The following is a 19,378-nucleotide window of genomic DNA, read 5'->3' on the forward strand; positions in this document are numbered from 1 at the left end:
TTTGGATACACGAAGGGCACCCCGGACTGCTTAGAAAGAACGGCTAAGTGCGTCCGCGTATCCATTCAGTTTGCCTTTCTTGTACATAACGTCAAAATGATACTGCTATAGAATCAGGCTCCGCATCAGAAGGCGACTTTTCTTTGATGTCATGGTTTGCATCCAGGAAAGGGAACAGTGGGCCGAATCTACTGAAGAATCCGCACCATACACAGCGGTGGCTGGGCCAAGACATGGTTTATTGTTTTGATGCGTGTTAGTATAGGCGTTGTGCGAAACGGTTCGAAATGGAATGCGAGGAGGAGGGCAGCGGCGATAACTGCTACCGCAAGTATGAGGAGGAAGACACTTAAGATAACTGTTGCCGTATGCTGGCGTAACGTCATTCCGTTGCAGCATCTCGGTCACCCTCCAGTACAGAGCGGTCTGATGGTTTTTGTGTCCGCCCCGACCGGCGCAGTGCTTGCTTCCGGGTGCTTGGGGCAGCCTCGCGTATTCCTGGCCCCGGTCTTGGTGTCCCAAATACTTGGGGGCTGGCGGTTCCTTCTTGGCGCTCAGTGCCACAGGTTCTGTCGTCCAGGTAATGCTCCCCCACACCTGGCTTGATCTGGCCGGTGTCTCGACGAATGTGCTCCCCCTCTGGACCATCGGCTTTCACCATGCGAGTGTCGTCCGATGACGTGATTCGGGCTGGGATGCATGGCTCGCCTCGCCCGAAGTTCTCTACTCAGACAGGTTCCCCCGGCCGCAACACACCAGGAACGTGGCGGTCAAATGGAGACTACGGAGCGCGAGGCCCCAGCGGTGCCACTGCGTTGTCCAGTCTGGAGTAGCGCTCGTAGCCCATAAGGAGCTTCGCTGGGGTACTGCCCCCGGCCTGCGGCGTCCTTCGGTACCTCTGCAGATTCCTTGTCAAGCGTGTTTTCAAAGACCCATGGACGCTATTCTTCAAAAATTCCAACAGTTCGCACGGCGAGTTATATGAGCCCGTTGGACTGCTGGTATTACGGTGCTGTCTGCGGATTGTTGTATATGTGGTTTCGGTTCCGGTTTGGGGATCACCTGCCGCCAGAGGCACCAGTGTCGCTATGTTTACATATATGACTGTATGTGGCAATAAAGTGGGATTGTTTGGTTGCTATCAGTTCGTGTACTTGGGCGGCACCCGCCGCTACAACATTGGCGACGAGGATGGGATCATTTCGGTGGGCGTGACTTTCGCCGCTTGCTTTCCGGCGCCATGAGCATTTCTGGACTCGCGCCGCCGCCCCCGTTCCTGCCTGTGCCTGGTCGACCTGCTGTTGCGTGGCCGCAATGGTTCCGCATCTTCGAGACCTACCTGCTTGCTTCGGGGGCCTCTGACTGCACGCCGGATAGTCGCAAAGCACTACTTCTTCACAGCCTCGGCGTAGAAGGTCAGCGCATATTTTACACGTTACCACTTCCATCGTTGGACAACGCCAAACTCGGTGAGCAAACTGCTACTGAGAAACCTTCGGAAGATAGCAAGTGCACAGCAAGTGCAAGTGCACAGTATCGTCCTACGATATCGCAGTCGCCGCTCTGCACGCTCATTTTTCGGCAACAAGCAATGTTGTTGCCGAACGGCATCGTTTCAGTAGGCGAGTTCAGCAAGCTGGTGAATCAGTGAACGAGTACATTACTGCATTGCGGCAGCTTTCTGCTACATGCTCTTTTCCTGTAGAAGAAGATTCGCTGCGTGACCAGTTCGTTGCTGGTATTTCGTCTCGGAGCTTGCGCGAGCGTCTTCTGCTTGAAGGATCGTCTCTCTTGTTCGCTAGATCAGTACTACTGGCAAGGCAGTTTGAGCAGGCTTACAATGATCTGCAAGAATTTCCCTCTGTAGATGTTGGACGCATAAATACTGGTGGAAATACACCTACGCGTACACCAGAATCCGACGAGAGCTCGAAGCGGTCGCACAACCGCCAGTCTCATTGTTACCGCTGCGGTTCATCCCAGCACAATGCAGCATCACTTCGTTGTCCAGCCAAAAGCAAGCGTTTTCACCATTGCGGTGTCATGGGTCACTTCCGCTCTTTTTGCCAGAAACGAGGCTCCGCTCCGGTCCGTGAGGTAGACAGCCAAGATTCTCCGAGCGAGGAAGTTTTGAGCATTCTGGCTGTGACGTCGGCCGCTCGCTCCGCTGTTCACGTCACAGTTTCGATTGGCCGTGCGGACATAACTTTCCTTGTAGATTCTGGGTCGTCAGTTTCCATTGTTGCACACGATCTTTTTAAGCAGTATTTTGAAGGCCAAGTAATTTTGGCCCCGACTGTTCGGTTACTGGACTACTCAAAACAGCCAATTCCGGTTCGTGCCTGTTTCTTCGCTGACGTTACGTACAAAGCTAGCACAACAAGCCTTCTTTTCTATGTCGTAGAACAAGGCACCTCACTCTTGGGTATCGATGCCATCAAGGCCCTCGGTCTACAGATTGATGGGTCATCTCTTCAATGCCTTGAAACGACGCTAACTTCTAATTCTCGAAGGGAACAGCGCCCTGACCCGACGAAAGCCGTGCAGGATATTAACCTCCCAAAGGAATTAGTTGGCGAGTTTGGATCTCTTTTCGATCCAGGCCTTGGCCTCGCGAAAGGTTTTGTGCATCACGTCAAAACGCGATCCACGGTGCAGCCAGTGCAATCCAAACTTCGGCGCCTTCCGCTCTCGCTACGACCATTGGTCTCGGAAGAGCTCCATCGGTTGGAAAATCTGGACGTGATAGAGAGGATGGACGCATCTGAATGCGTGTAAGCCATTGTGGTCGTTAAGAAGAAAGAGGGAGGTATTCGCCTCTGTGTAGACCTTAGACAAGCAAACAAAGCTGTCGTAATAGACAGCTTTCCCCTTCCTCATACAGAAGAGCTATTGCATAGTTTAGTGGGTGCTACAGATTTTTCTAAGCTAGACTTCGCATCAGCTTACCACCAGGTCATGCTTCACCCTGCGAGCCGCGATTTGACCGCATTTATAACTCACGAAGGCCTCTTTCGTTTTAAACGAGTGTGCTTCGGACTGGCTTCCGCGCCTTCTGCATTTCAGAGTATGATGTCCAAAGTCCAGCAAGGATGTAAAGGCGTGCTCTTCTATATAGATGACATTATAGTCTTCGGGCGGGGCCGGCAGGAGCACATAGATAACCTTGCAGCAGTACTTAAACGCATTAAAGAGGCAGGACTCAAACTGAACAGCAAATGTATTTTCGATACACAGGAACTTTCATTTTTGGGTCACAGGATCACAGCAAGTGGTATTATTCCGCTGGAGGAAAGGTTGCTTCCATCAAGGATACACCGGCACCCACCAATGCAGCCAGCCTTCGATCGTTCCTGGGACTGGTCGAATACTACTCTAGGTTCGTTCCCAACTTTGCCGATATGGTTGAACCGATGCGCGTTCTGCTTCGAAAGGGGCAACCATTTGTTTGGTCTGGCGACGTAGACTCCAGTTTTCGAAAGGTCAAAGAGGCACGTGCATCCAATATAGTCCTGCGGATGTTCCATGCATCTCTTCCAGTTGTTGTTTCCACTGACGCTTCAGACTGTGGGCTTGGAGCGGTTCTCCAAAAGGTGGAGGGAGAGAAACTGCACACTGTCGCCTTTGCTTCTCGAGCGCCTTCATCTCCAGAGAGGATATATTCAGTAGGAGAACGCGAAGCGCTTGCGTGTGTTTGGGCGTGCGAGAAGTGGCATGTTTACGTGTGGGGACGCCATTTCACGTTGCTTACTGACCATCAAGCCTTGGTCGCATTGCTGTCTACTCAAGGGACAGAAAGGCGTCCTTTGCGGATAGCACGGTGGGCGGAGCGCCTACTACAGTACAACTACACAGTAAAGTACCGGAAGGGTTCGCAAAATCGAGTAGCAGATGCGCTCTCTCGTCTCCCTGCGTCACCTCCTCAGGAAGAAGAGACTTTACCAGATGAAACTGTATCAGTAGCCCTTATATCTTCTTGCATTACCAGGGAAGAGTTTGAACAGGCCCAGTCGGAACACAGCATGCTGCAACGAATCAAGGCCTACATTGATCGTCCTGGCCTGCGCAAAAATCTCTGCCGGGTGAGCTTCAACCTTTCTTCTAACTTCGCGATGAACTGTCAGTGGTGGACAATTTGATTTTGCGTGGCGAACGCCTTGTGGTTCCCGCATCACTTACAGCGCGGATAATTACCGCTGCTCATGAGACTCACCCTGGAATTGTACGAACGAAAGCATGTCTGCGAGAAAAATTTTGGTGGCCAGCCATGGACAGGCAAGTCCAGCTAGCTATTCAAACGTGTAGTATATGTGTAGTAAGAGCACGAAGGTTATGGCTGCACCATTGAACCCGGTACCCTTACCAAAGAAACCGTGGCTAAAGCTGGGCATGGACATTGTTGGCCTATTTTAGAGAGCACCACACGATATTCGATATGCGATCACGCTGGTCGACTACTTTTCTAAGTGACCCGAAGTATACTTTTGCAACCAAGCCATAACACGCACAGTAACAGGCTTCTTGGTGTCAGTGTTGGCACGTGAAGGTTACCCAGAGGAAATTGTTTGCGATAAAGGGCCACAGTTTTCATCTCGAGAGTTCCAAGCTTTTCTGCAGGATCGCGGCATCCGCTTGCGGCATTCGTACGTATACTACCCGCAAGCAAACGGACAGGTAGAACGGTTCAACAGAGTTTTTAAAAGCTTTGTTCAAGTGACTACACTCGAGCAGCGTCCCTTACGCCAAACGGTAACAGAATACTTGGGCATTTACCGTTGTACGCCGCATGCCACAACTGCAGTTGCCCCAGCACTTCTCCTGCGTGGACGTCTGCCAAGGACTCGGCTCGATGTCGTTGGGTATCCGTCAGCAATATTTGCAACCGACCCTTGTTCAGAGCTCCACCGCCTACGCGAGCGGGTGAAGCAAAAGCAGCAATCCAGTAAACTATACACAGACGCTCGCCTGGCCGCAAGGGAAACCAAAGTGGATGTTGGTGGCCTTGTACGAGTACGCAGACAGACAACTGCTTTTAAAGGTGACCTGGCTTTTAGCCGCCCAATAAAAGTGATAAGAAAGCAGGGGCAATCGTCTTTCCAACTTGATGATGGAAAAACATCGAACGCTTCAAAGTTGTCAAGGATGCCACGAGTTTCTGCATCTCTCTGTGGGTGGGGGGAAAGGAGTGATACAAATGACACCGCTAGGGAAAGCACCTCACCGCCTACCTTGGAGAGACCCGTTTCAGAAGCGCCAACCGGAACTTCAGCTCTGGCTGCTGCGAAGCAGCCGCCTATGCCACCAGTGACCGGCTGTGAGCCGGAAGAGACTTCACCTGCCGCCAGTGGTTTCTCAGAAGCAGCTGGACCTCAGCGTAGGGTACAGCCATCAAGGAATAGACGACCTCCAGACCGCTATGGACACTAATTACAGAAAGACACGTTTTGCAGTGAAGATGAACCTGTCACAATCTGCATGAGTGTTGAGTTTGCTGACGTTGTGAAATATGGACATAAATGGAGTTGTATCTTGTTTTCCTCTTTTTGTTTCATATTTTTGTATTAAGTGCATAAGAGAAGCACATTGTTGTTACTGTAAATATAATTCTGTAGAAGAGCACTAACGTACTACCACTACTAAATCACTAACCCATGTAGCTGTTTTTTTTATAAGGAAGGGAATATGTTGTATATGTGGTTTCGGTTCCGGTTTGGGGATCACCTGCCGCCAGAGGCACCAGTGTCGCTATGTGTATATATATGACTGTATGTGGCAATAAAGCGGGATTGTTTCGTTGCTATCAGTTCGTGTACTTGGGCGGCACCCGCCGCTACAACACGGATGTGTTATGTTATTCAGCTTCATAAACTCCCCATATTCAGCACTTGTAAATTGCGGGCCATTATCAGAAACCAGCTTCCGGGGCAATCCGAACGGGGCGAACAAGGTGGAGGGGGCTTCTAGGGTGGCGTGGGCAGTGGTCCTTCATGGGTACTGCTTTGATCCATTTAATATGCGAATCCACAACGATCAGTATCACGTGTCCATCGATCGGTCCCTCAAACTCAATATGCAGCCTAGACAAACGCCGACGCACCCCGTCCCCGACATCGTGAGAAAGCACTGCACCGATCCCATCCGGGAAGGCATCGCATTGCAGGACAAGAGGCTTGAATTGGTCAGGATGCTCCAAGAAATCGGCGGACTTCAGGAGGTCTTTCACACTGCTGAAGGCCCGTTGCTTACTGGGACCCCACTCCCACTTAGCTTCCTTGCGGAGCAGTTGATCAGTGGGGCTGTAGATGCATTGGGAAGAAACTTGCGGTAGTATGTTACCGTGCTCAGATACGACCTTAATTCTGCGAGGTTATGCGGCACCTACGTCGGCAGAATGGCCTCCACGTTTTCTGACTTTGGTTGCCGTCCCTGAGCAGTAATTCTATGTCCCAGGAAATCCACCTGTGCTCGACGGAATCTGCACTGGTCCGCATTCAAGCGCACGCGGTTTTTCCGAAACTGATGTAACACCCCATGCAGCGTGGTGCAGTCATTGTGTTTCTCGGTGATGATGATGTCGTCTAAGTAGACCTGAACCCCAGGAAGTCCTTGCAAGATGGTCTCCATGCGGCGTTGGAAAACGGCTGGTGCGGAAGCCACTGCAAATGGCAGGCGAGTGAAGCTAAACAGTCCCTTAAGCGCGTTTATGGTCGTAAGTAGCATGGCTTCCTTGTCTAACGGTAGCTGATTGTAAACCTCCCGCAAATTGATCGCGGCGAAAATCTGACCACCATTCAACGTTGCGAGGATACCCGGGGCAGCGGTTATTGCTCAGTGTGGCAAGCTTTGTTCACCGTGAGTTTAAGATCACCGCAAAGGAGAATGTGGCCGTTCTATATATGCACTTGCACACTGACTGCAACATCCTCCTTGACACTTTTTTTCTTGGCTATGAAAAAGCATGTGATAAGATCCCTCTCTTATGTAAGGCTGATTTTCTCATGCTGTAACTTGCATTCAATAACTATAAACTGATTCCAAGCCCAAACAACCAGCCGTTGGCAGATTTCCCAAGCTAATTCTTACACGTCCTGCTTTTTTTCTGCAATCTCGGGAATCCCCCAAGGCACTGACCTTGGGCACCAGCTTTTTAATAAACAGATTATTACCTTCCTTTCAGCGTTTCTCGACAAGCCTTCATTGATGACTATGGAGTCTGTCATCCGCAATATACCAGCATTTAAATCCTCCAGATCAATATTTCAGATGCTCTCAAATGACCTGTTCCTAATGTTATTAACAATGCACTAATATTTTTTTTACTGTCAGGGTAACTACATTTTGCCTACTTATCAGGCCTTGCCGAGAAAGGCATATTCACTGCATACTGGTTCAAACACTCAGCCAATAATATGGCTCACAATGTAATTTGGTCTCACCTCTTAATCATTATACACCTATCCAAACTATATTATTCACACCATAACATGCCCTTAGCGTCACCGTCTTGCATGTTACTTGCATTCAAAACCCTTGTGCGTCATCAGAAGGGTATTCTAATGTCTCATGGCATAAATGTTATTTTTCTAAGGTCCTGGGATTAATTCAGACCAGAGCCGCTTGTTTTCGCCTCACAGAGCATTGTTGAAGCTCTGGTGTCGCAGCTCTAAAGTGAGTCTTCAATTTTCTTCGTCCCATGCAAACTACAGGTTTTTTTTTACACTTTACCGTCATATAACCAAGTATAGCTCATGGTTCCTTCTGCTATAGCTGCTCAAGCACTGTTGTGCCGCTGCAGTTAGGTCCGGCCACTGCATTTCGAGAACTAATGTTTTTCCTGAAAGGCTAAAATCCTCTTCATCTGTCAAGGCTATGCTTACTAACCTCTATTCTTTTGAACTGGTCACTGCAGAGATTCATGCAGTATATTACAATGTTAGTCTAATTTTTCAGGTGAGTCACCCAGTGTGGATAACGTTTGTAATGTGGGAGTAATCCCTCACTAGCATCCACCTAAGCGCAGTCATACGGCTATAAAGAAAAGCTACACAGGTTCCACAGAAACTCTGTAGAAAATGCAGAATTTGCCGTGGTTGGGGTTCCAACCCGGGACCACTGCCTCAGTGTGGTAGTAGCGCTACCAACAAGCAAACCAGGACGGTTAGAATATAATGGGGGAGCTCGAATTGGCAGCGATGTTGGTCCAATATTTTCGGGGAATCCCTGAAGGTTAACTGCTCAATAACATCCACCCATTCGCAGCCATATGGCTTGAATGCCCTGCGTATGCTAACGAGCGTGCGTACTATGAACACTGCATGCAGAAGCTCTGCCCAGTGCCCCTAACAATGGACAAGGTTTCAGGTCCCTTAGCCTGCCTTAGTCAACAGAGACTTGATATGAACTTTTTATTTCCATATTTAAAAGACATTGGACATCTGGATAAGCTCTAAATTCTGTTGCGCATTACCTTCATGCATTCTTCATCCTGTGAACTTCGTCAGTCCATTTGTCAGACTTTGCACTCCATCATTCCATAGCTTACATCAATACTCGCCATTGCATCCTTAGTACCTATTTCATGGCTGCATTTTATCTTCGTTTTTTTTTAACCTCTTCCACACTGCTCTCCTTCTGTCTTTATCTCCCAAATTCTCCTCCCTAAGCAGAGTAGCATGCCAGTGATTGTTAAACGCCGGCTAAATTCTCTGTATTTCATTAAAGAGTTTTTCTCTATATATGGCTGCAAAAGAAAGCTGCAAAGCTTTTCTTTGTAGCCGTAAGGCTATGCTTGAGTGCTAATACAGTAATTATTCCCTAATCAGTAAATAGCGTATTCATCAAGCTTGTACATGCCACATCGTGACAAAGTTCACCACTCAAGTATTGTCACGTAGGACCGTCCAGGTATAATAAATAATAAAATAAATTGATCGAACAAAAGTCCTTAGTCACTCGTCCACATTGAAAAACCAATGCAATTCTCTCTTACGCATACAGTGCTCAGCGAGAAGTTTCGTCATTATTTGTTTTATGTAATATCAGGCCATGTTGCACATTATTTGCGTTTTGGGTAATTTCACACAGTGCAAAAGCTAATTCTAGCTAGCTAAATTCGTGCAATGCGAAGTTATGCATTATTATGTCCTCCAGCGTCAGTCATTCCATTGCGCTTGTCTCTTTACCTAAGCAATACATCGACTTCCTAACATGGCTCATTGAGAACGCTACTTGCATGCTTATGCACTTGACATTCAGGACACTGTTCACCTTAAACCCAGACTCCGTCACCTTCAATCTGCAGCAAATAGATGCCAGTAAAAGACACAAGCCATCACTTTGTTTTTCTTCTGGAATCTTTGGCCTAACTTCAATTAGGTATTTTCCAAGGTTCTCCTCCCTGTCGATGCCTGACTTAATTTCTTTCCTTTAAAATCAACTAGCTGGGAAAAAGACATATTTTGCTAAAGATGTTGATAAACTGCAACTCCAAGACTCTACGTATATTAAGTGGTGACAACATCAGTTAACCGCAATGGGTAGCAATGCTCACGTTTGCTTGGTACTTTGAAAACTGGGGGTATTTCCACGAAACAATTTGCAACCTGGCGTCATGTGGCGAAGCGGCCATTCGCGTAAAGTGAAACGCGGAGAAACGAGCTGGTTCCAAAGCGAACCGTTTGGTGGATATACCCCTGTTGCTTTAAAGTTGTACGCGATAACATTGACTCGTGAGCCTGTTGCAAACTTAATTGGCTAATTTCAATTTTATTTTATTCTTCGACATCTTAGCTCTCATAACAAAAATCGTTTTTACGAATTCTGTTTGAAGTGATAAGGTTTGCTTGAGAGAACACAAAAATATGGTTATAGTATCCTGTTCCCCTGACGATACGAAGTATTCGTTCCCAGCCTAAACCAGAAGCCATAACTAGATAAACCCCCATTATTATTCCTCGTATTTCCTCTACCGGTAATCCATTTCACTGGCTTGCAAATCTCATTATGTTGACATTAATTAGGGTGGCATGAGTAGATTTTATACAATACATACTGGGCGCCCACTTTGTTCTTCATGCACAGAGAATATTGTGGATGCTTTGGAGTTGCACAACTTTTTCTCTACATGTCAACAATGACTTTCTTTCGACAGAACCTCCCACACTCGTTTTCAACGCTGCATTCTGGCTTGTGCAACTGGCATGTGAGCTCGGGAAAGACCCCTGGGTGAGAGCTGATGTCCCGCTGTAAAAATAAAGAATAAAACCATGCAATCCAGGCAAATGATGCACGTCTCGACCATTTTCCAGCCATAGAGTTCTATTTCTATTTCGGCTTCTATAATGGCCGGAAAAACACAACAAAAACAAATCAGTATTGTTGCATTTTCACTGTTTTGAGAAATGCAGAACTGCTTTACTTACAGCTGATTGTACAGGCTTCAAATGGGTAGAAAAGTCATAATTCTCTAGTGTACATTTGCATTCGTGATTGACAGCAGTGAGCTAAAACATGAATTTTTAATGCATGCACTCTTCAGATACGCACACACATTCTACACTGAATAGATACGCATGTGTCTTTTACAGTTCCGTCAGTAGGGAGGCAGGGAGGAGGCCTGTTTACATATTACAATGACAACTACTGAGCATTGCTCGGGAAACCCTGAAAGTACGATTTTTTTTTTCTCTCTTTCAGCGATGCAGTGCGTTATTTTTAATAAGCAATAATTTAAAGTATGTAATCTTAGCAATGTTAAAAATGTGATTTTGTAATTATGATGGTGGCTGGTAGCTTGTACTGGAGTCTTACTTGTTCCAGTTTGGCCCGATGCAGAATTCGTGATTAGACTCACGTAGTCATTCTGAAACCGTTATTGCACGTTCTGCGGCAACCTAACGCTCAGAGGAGGCTGTGTGTAGCGCCACTGTATCGGCACGCGGAAGAAGACAAAGCAGTGGGCACGCGGAGGAGAACGCTGGCTCGCGCAGAGAACGCTCTGGACTTTGGCCTCGGCCGGACGCAGGTCGCTGTTGAGGTCGCCCAGGAGGCGACCGCGGCCACGTTTATTTTAGGGCTGCCTGAGAAGAGGTAGCGGCAGAGCAGCCGCGGTAGCGTCCGGCCGAGGCCGAAGTCCAGAGCGTTCTCTGCGCTAGCCAGCGTTCTCCTCCGCGTGCCCACCGCTTCGTCTTCTTCCACGTGCCGATACGCTGGGCGCTACAAGTCTAACTAGCAGTGAGTTTTCAAGCGCAGTATAAAACTCAGTGGTGGATACGTAACAGCAACAACCTCGTGTGCCTCGCGCATCGGTCACGATCACTGCAGCCAACGCCACGAATGCCACTACCTGCCTCATTCGGAAAGCACGGTGTACGTAGTGAGCTTTTGCAGGGGCACATTTCTTTTCTTTTTTTTCGAAAAAGCACTCTCTCCAATCACATTCACTTTCACTACGCGCCCATTTGTCATGTGCTGTGGGACTTTTGCGCGGACAACAAATTCACCGTAAGCAGCAGTTACTCGCCGCTGTTTAATGTGATCGTTGCAGGAATTAGGAAACCTTCCGCCGACCGCAAACAGTTCGAAATAAACGCTTCATGACATCGCCAAAGCAAAGTTTTTCCGGTCGGTTGTTTTATGGGATTTAACATCCCAAAGCGACTCAGGCTATAAGAGACGCCATAGTGGAGGGTTCCGGATATTTCGACCACGTGGGGTTCTATCAACATGCCCTGACATCGCACAGTACATGGGCTTCTAGAATTTCGCCTGCTTCGGAATTTCACCAACGCGGCCGGGATGGAATCAGCGTCTTTTAGTTCTGCGTCGGTTTGAAGAAGATTCGACCACGCATATCGAGCATCCAACCTCGCGGCTTGCAAAGGAAGTTGGAATCGACGCAGTTTAAGCATTCATAGGCATGTTCTAGGAACGAACGAGGCGGCTTGTATACACCCTTGGTCCTGGAACCACTTGTTTCCAATGGTGAGAAAACGCCACGGCCGCCGTGGCCACATATGAAGCAACCATTTTTGTGTCATGTCATATGATCACACTCCTGGGTATCGTCTTCTTGAGTGCACCTACGGCATACGGATTGGCAATGCGCAGCCATGCGGCACCACCCGATTTCAAGAGTCCCTAATCGCTGCGCGGTCACAAACTGGGTGTTCGAGCGTTTTCCACGGCGTTCGAGCATTCGAGTTTTTTCGCCGCAATCGTAGTCGGCCGACTCATTGACTAACCTAAAACAAATATTTTGGCAGCAGGCAATCGGTGCACCGCAAGTTGCCAATTCCGTTTTGCAGACGCCAAAAGCAGCGCCATAGGAACGCGTTCATGTTCCTACCGAGCTCCGCACAGTCTCTTATGATACACTGTAACTATGCTAAGGCGACCGTAGCGTAACCCTAGCAGCATGGTACACCGACTCTATGAGGAAGATACCCTACATGATATGCCCCCTGCAGCATAACCAGTAGCGGCCCAATTTCTAAAGTACTCGATCGCTTCGCCAGCAACATCGCCACTGCGTTTGAGTTAACTTTTCGCAACAGACGCATTTTTTCAACAGTCACCACTGGTTGTGCAAACAAAAAAGTATAAAGTTTTGTCTTTTGATGCACCAGGTACACAACGCTAAGGCAATACTCGGCAACGCGTTGAAGAGTGGGCAACTACAGCTGGCTTTAACGCCACTTCTTTCACCAGCAGCGAGGAATGACTTTATTGCTAAGTACCTACACCGATCGGTCGACAATCACAGAAGCGAAAAGAACACCTCTGACCCAGTTGTAATGTTTGATTTTATCCGATTGCCTGGATTCGGCGTAACAACTCAGAAAACGATGACAGGGCTCATCGTCGGACTTATTGCGCTGAGCCGTCATATGTGTGTTATGGTTGTTAACAGATGGTTTTGCCCTGGGTACGAAGAGGAGGACCAACACTGCACGCATTGGGCGTGTCATGCAGTAGACACGTACCCTGGTGATGCTTTAATTCGTCCTGCTTCAAGGGCTGATCGTGAGCGGTTGCCAGTCGCACTTCATGCTATCCTACCAGTGATCCAAGATGACGATATCAAGGGCAGCGCTGGCGAATACCGAGAGTACGGTACATCACCCTCTCATGGACGCTGATCGAACTGTCGAGGGCACTGCGCATGTTGGTCAGCACAGAGAAGAGATGCCTGCCTTGTCAGCATTCATTCTTAACGCACCCGATGAGCTGGTCGCATCTCGAGCTAATGTGTCTTTTCTTGACGGGCAGACAACGCCGAAAGGCGCAGAAGCGCATCCCTCATCTTCCTAGGGGATCCTCGCCTGGTAGTGGAGACCCTGGACACCGTGGAATTTTCGCACCCTGCTTATGCGGTTCAAGACTCCGACTACGTTTCAAATCCTCCAACTTTCGAAGCGAGTGCTCCCTGGGCGCAGACTGGGCCGGTGAGTTCTACACTGGAGTCGGTACTTGGTGGGAGGGGGGGGGGGAGGTTATGGTCGCTACCAGTGTGCCCCAGGAAGAAGGGTGACAAAGCGCCGAGGGGAAGTTTGGTTAATGAAATACTGCGATGCTTGCTCAAAACGGGGCTCATCAAGCGCTGAAATACAGTGACGGCGCGAAATGTACTCGACGGGCAGCGGCAAAAATAGTCACGCAGGCATCATGCCTAAGAATAAATTAATCATCCTGCGCCTTCCCAGTAAATTTTCTGCCGCCGTTCGCACTGAAGTATTATTAAGAATATTATTTCCCCATTTCAGCACCTTGTGATCTTAAAAGCGTTGCAATCCTGCTATCAGGGAAATAGTTATATAATGTGATCATGTGACCGGATTAGGACGCTGCTGTCAGCATTTTTCCTGCAGTAAAATAAGGTCATAGTGCTTACACTATAATGACACTATTATTTGGACAACACTATTGTGTACGCCCTGTAGTCTGCGCAGTAATATTAGGCAATTGTGCCTAGAATACTCTGCCACTATAGTTTGGCTACTAAGATTTGTTGCCATAATGGCTGCCACAGCTGTTTCAAGAATATGGAGCTCTCGATCGAGAGTCAGCATATTTAATCTACTCAGGAGTACCCTGGCTTCAGGACCCCTACCCCGCCAGCTGCCTGGATCCCGGACCACACGACAGCTGACTATGATACTCAGTGCAACGTGGTTGACGAGGAGAAAGTGAAAAACCAGTTGGAGCATCTTGCATTGCTGGTTGCCGAGAGGCCTTGTGGCTGGTGGTGGTGAAAAACTTTAATCGAAGAGAGCTTGAGGGTTAAAAAAAACAAACCCTGCTGCATGGTCGGTATCCTTAGTCCGGGACACCGCATGACGAGGCCCCGTCTCGCTGGACGGTTCCGGAGGCTATTGCCTACATCTCGGAAATTCCAAGCTGCACAGGATGTGTCGAAGAAATCAGGGCTCAGCTATCTGACACGGAAGGATTGCTTGTGCTCACTCAGGATTACCTAATAAATGTCATGGGCATGAGCTTAGAGATGGCTATCAAGGTATTGGATGTGGTGAGGTCGCTGATAGAAAACCCGGCATTGGTTGTGTATAATCATCTGCATGAGGACATGGCTGCCGACCAGACGGAGCAGGACATCAGCATGGCTTGATGTGTGACCCATGGAGATTGGAGGGCTGCAAGAATTTGATCAAGTGCACTGTGTCACCGTTGCGCCTCGAGTGACTGTGCCTCTTGCAGTATGTCAGGGCTTGCTCCAGCGTTTTGTTCAAAGCAAACAAAGTTTTTTTTTATGCGAAGCATATTAACTTACGTTTCGGGCCTTCGCGCGACGCCCGCCGGTGGCCACCATTGACCTTGAAGTGAGATCACATGATGTAACGTCACGTGATGACATCACATCGGCTGCAGATGGGGCCTCATATCGCGATGTCGGACGTCGCCCGGCGGAGGCCTCCACGCTTCGGTTCGCGCCGTCGCGCGCGAGGCGGCGGCGGCGCCACCATCGCTGCATCGCGTGATGTGTGACGTCACGCCAGGGATGAAGCGACGCGCGCCGCATGAGTCTATTGCAGGAAATGAGGCTGCACACGAGCTTGCCCGAGCTCTCTATCACCGGGCGGCCGCAGAGCAGCCCTCCCGCATAGCCATGAAAGATAGGCTAATTTCATACCACGAGATCACGGAACATTATAAGCTGAGCAGGAGGGTCTATCCGCCGCCCGACCGTTCCCTCGCAAAAGAGGAGGCAATTGCGTGGAGAAGATTGCAAGGGGGGAATCATATAAGCCCCTTCTGGGTATACATAACAATCTCCAAAGAGGAGAAAGACCAATATTGCATAACGTGCGGGGAGAGGGGCACTCTCGACCATGTCATATGGGAATGTGCTGGAAGGCCTGGCGCCGAGCAAAAGATAGAAGATAGAGAAGCCTGGGAGACCTTGCTGCGGAGCGAGGACCCCGCTAAGCAGCAACAAGCCATCCGCCTGGCGGCTGAGGCCGTGAAGAGACAATGTGTCTTCACCAGACCTTAGTTTGCGAGGCTCCTAAGTAGGGCCCCCTTAGGCCTGCGTGCCGGGGGGTCCAAAAAGGAGTCTCATTTCGGTGGAAATAAACGTTTTGATGATGATGATGATGCGGCGCGCGCCCGCCGTCGCGTCAGTCTCTGTGCCCGCAACCGCGCCAGGGTCTTTGCGCCGGGCGTGTGTGCGGTCAAGATGCCTCCAAACGCTAAGGACGTTAATAATAAGAATGCAAAACGAAGGCTGCTTCGCATCCACTGGGCTTATCCTTGATAAGCCTCCAACTTTTTTGCATTTGTCTTCTTTCTGGCACTGCTAGTCCATATTGGCTAGTATACCAAGTCCCAGAGCAACTGGAACTGAATCACCGGGTGCCATATCTGATAAATGAAGCAGTGTTGATATGAACGCAGGGCTACTGACAATGGGTGTTTGGTACTAGATTGCTGGATACTCGGAGGTAAGTGCAGCTTTGATGGGCTTGGCAGCACCGCAGCGATGTCAGCCACAACTCAGCTGCGACGTTTGTTCGTCCTGCAGGTATCCGTCTTCCTCCTGCGATGCAGGGACTCTCACTCGAGCGAAGCCTGGAATCCAGCTAGGACCACAGCTCCGCTGCCAACGGTAGACCGTCCGACCCCGTTAGCGTTGCATCGCATGCGTCCTGCTGACGACATGCCAACAGCAAAGCCCAATCAGTTCCCGGCAGCGCCCCTTCAAGAACAAGCTTCGAGGTTATCGCTGCCACTGTCAGCTTTAGCGATAGCTAACCACCGGAAATCAACCTCCTCACCGCATCATCCCTTTATAAGCCCGGAATCACCCTGCGCCGCCTTCAACGGGCTTGGTAGCACCGCAGCTATGTCAGCCTGCGACATTTGTTCGTCCCGCAGGTAAACACTTCATACTTTTTATTTGCACGCCGCATCGCTATGCTGCTTTAGTGGTGCTGCCAAGACCAATGCGTTGTATTGGTATTACCTGTGATTGCTATCAAATTATCATGCGCTTACTAATTTTGTCAGGTGACGTCGAACTCAACTCTGGTCCCAGCATTCGCCAAGGGGATGGTCAGTCACCTAACGATGTACTTCAGGCCCTGAATGAAATCCAATCCGGTCAAACCACGCTCCTAACCGGAATGAAAGTCATCCGCCTTATGCTCTCCGAAAATGACCAAATATTTGCAGAAATCAAGAGCTGACTAACCAAAATTGAAACCGACTGCTCATCACTATTAGCAATAAAGGAACGCGTAGACGACATCCAGGCGCTGTTTGAGTAAAGCGCGAAACACATTGCTACTATCACAGCTAGACTTGATATCTCAGAATACTAGTCCCGAAAATCAAACCTACTTTTTTTTGGCCACGAAGATGACGAACAGGAAACATGGGCCCAGTCAGAGGCCACAATTATTGAACACTGCAGCGCAAAATTAAGGAAGACTATTGTTTCTGTGGACTCTGAAAGAGCCCCCAGATTAGAAAACGCACTCTGTTTATACAACTGGTGTGACGTCACTCCTACCACAGTGCCTCTAGTGGGAGAAGCCAGAGGCTCACCGCCCGCCGTCTAAATTTCCGGAGCCCTTCTCTACGGCGTTCCTCATAGCCTGAGCCGCTTTTGGACGTTAAACCCCAATAAATCAAACCATCCTTCCTTCAGCGGCTCCTTTTGTGAATAAGCCCCAAGGAAGCTTTCAGCATTCCGAGTGGCCCCCTTCGGCTGCCTTACGTTTAGGCAGCACGAAGGCAGCACGAAGGGGGGGATGGCAGGAAGTAAGCTTTATCAAGCGTGCACCGCCCGAGCGTTGAAGGGCCGACCCTACGTGACTGTGCTTGCGGCATTTATTTTGGCTCGGTTACCATGAGAAAAGATGGCTTCTTTTTATTACTGTTTTTTTTATGTCTGCGATGGTTTGTCAAAAGGAACTCGCGGGAACAATTGATGATAGCGCTGCTTTTAGCCCTTAAGTTTGCTGTCCGTGCCAGTCCCCTGAACCCCCCTAATACTGTAGAATGGGAGCGGCCCGGCACTCTCGTTGTCAGCCTCTTCGCCACCCGCAGCGCCACGCGTTGTCATTCAGGCGCTCTCGTGTTCCGTCATGTGTGCTAATCTTTTTTACCTTCGACTGTACGTGCGTACAGCCATTTTAGGGATACCAAATAACACGCACATCACACTCTGTCGGCCTGAAACAACTGGCGCCATCGTGCGCCTCAGCTACATGCGGTGGAGGAGGGCAAAAAGTTGGGCAAGTTGGTAAACATTCAAGCGCTTGTCGTGTGTGTTCTTTTCCTTTCGTCCCCGTCTTGCCGCGCTTTGAAACCCATCATGTACATGCGGTGACTCGGCATATTTTGTAGATGGAAAAAAAAATGAACACCTCTTCGGCAGCAGCAATGATAGCACCTGGAATCGCCTCAAACTACCGTTTTGTGAACGGCGCCACTGCCCGCCTCCCACCCCCACACTTAGTATACAGTACGCATGTAAAATACCTCGGTTTGTACATCGACGAGCTTTTTTAGTTAGAATGAAGATATTGTTACGTGCTTAGCACGCACGGGGGGTTATTCACAGAGGGGATCGGTCGGAGCAGGATGGAAGCAGGAAGCCTACCAGCGTCCCTCAGCTCTTTTTCTTCCTTTCTCCCTGCTGGTCCTTCATCTTCTGCTTCTTCCGTCGAGGCTCTGTGCAAGCACGTGACATTTCCCTCCTCGCAGACGAAGCCCGTCGGGCGAGTTAAATAGACCGTCTGGGATGGAATCGCTTGAGGCGGGCTACATGCACCACCTGAGACTGGCGTGACCGTCGACCACTAGCAGTTAGTCGCGATATAACGTAATTAACGTCACTAATGCACTCCAACACAACAAACGGTCCAGTGTAGTGGGATAGCAGTTTCTGACACAGACCACGCTTGCGTAGAGGGGTCCACAACCACACAATGTCACCAGGAACATAAGAAACTTCTTGGTGTTGGACGTCGTAGCGGTTCTTGGAACGCTCTTGCGAAGATAAAATTCGAACGCGGGCAAGCTGGCGAGCTTCTTCAGCTCTGCAGAGTGTGGTCGCAAGAGAAGGTTCGTCGTGGATGAAAAATGGTAGAATGGTGTCAAGGCCACAGCGAGGCGACCGGGCATAGAGCAGGTAAAAGGGGCTGTAGCCAGTTGTCTCATGTTGCGCTGTGTTGTATGCATGAGTAATGAACGGGAGGACGCCATCCCAGTCCTTATGATCTGCAGCGACGTACATAGCAAGCATGGTGGTGAGCGTCCGATTAGTGCGTTCTACCACACCGTTCGTTTGGGGATGATATGGCGTGGAGTGGCGAAAACTGCAGCTGCTGAGGCGGAGAAGTTCTTCAACAACGTCCGCTGTAAATTGGCGTCCACGGTCGCTAATGAGAACTGCAGGAGGGCCATGCCGAAGAATGACGAAACGAAGTAAGAAGTTAGATACTTCAGACGCAGTAGCAGCTGGTATCGCGGCTGTCTCATAATAACGGGTTAAGTGGTCTACGCACACAAGAATCCATCGATTTCCTTTCGAGGACCGTGGGAAAGGTCCAAGGAGGTCAATGCCAACTTGCTCAAACGGGGCTGTTGGAGGTGTGATTGGCCGCAGTTTGCCAGGTGGACTTGAAGTCGGCAGCTTAAAGCGCTGGCATTGCACACAGCTGGCTACATAGTGCTGGATGGTTGAACGCATGTTAGGCCAGTAAAATCGTTGCTGTGTGCGGTGGAGTGTGCGTGTCACTCCCAAGTGCCCAGACGTGGCGTTGTCGTGCATCATTTCAAGAACTGTGATGCGTAGGTTTTCGGGTACGACAAGAAGCATGCGTGCTCCTCCAGAAGCAAAATTCTTCTTATA

At 49.3% G+C, this 19,378-nt stretch overlaps 1 pseudogene; it reads left to right on the forward strand.

Moving 5' to 3' along the window:
- The first annotated feature begins 1,240 nt into the window (after positions 1-1,240).
- LOC149327992 (uncharacterized) lies at positions 1,241-2,778 on the forward strand (annotated as a pseudogene).
- Positions 2,779-19,378: the final 16,600 nt, after the last annotated feature.

Source organism: Amblyomma mixtum, chromosome 10, assembly GCF_055824585.1.
Source record: "Amblyomma mixtum isolate Tamu chromosome 10, ASM5582458v1, whole genome shotgun sequence".
In the NCBI taxonomy this organism is placed as follows: Eukaryota; Metazoa; Arthropoda; class Arachnida; order Ixodida; family Ixodidae; genus Amblyomma; species Amblyomma mixtum.